Raw genomic sequence first — 1,637 nt, forward strand, 5'->3', positions numbered from 1 at the left:
TCAGACCTTGAACATTATGTGATATGTAGAATCTATCAATCCTTGTTTTAGTTAATGAATCGAATCTAGTGTAATGGACGGTATGTGGATGCAAGTGCCTGTATAAATCAGGAAGTGCTGCTTCCTTACAAACTTTAACCAACAATTTGCTTTCTCGTAATTCTCTAAATTCAACCTTGGATATTCTGTCAGTTGCTTCAGTAACGATGTTAAAATCTCCACACAAAATTATATTAAAACCAATCTCTAATAAATACTTCAGTTTTTTCAACAATTGTATCTTTTTCGTTCGTTCGGGTGCATTATAAACATTAATAATACGCAACCTTTGCCCGTAATAACAGCAATCAACAAGGAGGAGTCGTCCCGGTATTATGTCTCTTCTTGTGATTATATTCACCGTATCTTTTTTAAAGAAAATACCCACTCCGTCAGAGCTGTCTTCCCCTATCGATATTATTGAATGGGCAGTGTTCCACCTTTTATTTAATTCACATACATCTACGTGTGTCTTTAATCTCATCTCTTGAAGGCACAAAATATCATAATCAAGTCTTTTTAAGAAATCAACCTTCCTTTTCCTGCTCTTATCTGATTGGAGACCTCTGACATTAAATGTTATTATTTTGATGTTACTCATAGGTTCACTAAAGGGGAGACCATCTCAGAAATATTACCAATATTACCAGACCAACTATTATCCTTCCGCTTATCTCTTCCAGCGCTAGAAGCAGAAACGCTCCTTTTTCTGCTTCCTCTCGTATCCTCGTTGACGAGCTCGTCGAGGGCCGGGTGACTTCCACTAAAGAAGGTCTTCCGTTTTACTTTCGTTTCCCCGGGCAGCGAAGCAAGAGCCAGAGATGCCGCCTCTGAGAGAGAAGGATCCATGGTCCTCGCTATCGCCGTCGCCATCAGGTGTCTGCTCGCTGTCAATTTCTTCGTCGTCGCTATCGCTTTTATTCTCACCATCCGATGTCTCTATGACTAGGCTACCATCTAGCTCTTCATCACTCTCACTCTCGTCGCTTTTTTTACTTGACTGAGACGGTGGAGATGGTAACTCATTTTGAACAGGGCTAGACTGGTTATCCTGATCATCCACTTGTGGATTGTCCAATCCAAGCGAAACTGGGGGTGACAGTGAGGCAGCCGTCGGAGGAAGGGGAGGGGGAGGAGAGGGAGGGGGCTCTCTCACCTGGTCATTCACGGGGGGATCCATAACTTGAGAAGGATCCTCCAAGGAAGGGAAATCCATGGTGTCAGAAAGTCGAGGTTGTTGGGAAGATTTAAGTATATTCACGATGGACTTGGGGCATTTAAAGAAAGTGTGCCCTTTCGCACCACAGAGGGAGCACTCACTTTCGTTTTGGCAAATTTTAGCCTTGTGGCCCAACTCACCACATTTCCAACATTTAATAGTGGGGCATTCTCTCGCCTGGTGGTCTGGACCTTGGCAGATGAAGCACCTCACCGTTTGGCCAGGATAAATAATTCTGCCATTATAGGGGCCCAACCAGATGGAATTAGGGATGGAGATTATATGTCCAGCTTCATCTCTACGCATCCGAACTTTGTATTTTCGGACTCCATACCAGAATCCGAATTTATCCACTGGCTTGACTGGGGGTTGAAGAATC

Source organism: Pundamilia nyererei, unplaced genomic scaffold, assembly GCF_000239375.1.
Source record: "Pundamilia nyererei isolate P.nyererei 1_Seehausen unplaced genomic scaffold, PunNye1.0 scaffold03048, whole genome shotgun sequence".
In the NCBI taxonomy this organism is placed as follows: domain Eukaryota; kingdom Metazoa; phylum Chordata; class Actinopteri; order Cichliformes; family Cichlidae; genus Pundamilia; species Pundamilia nyererei.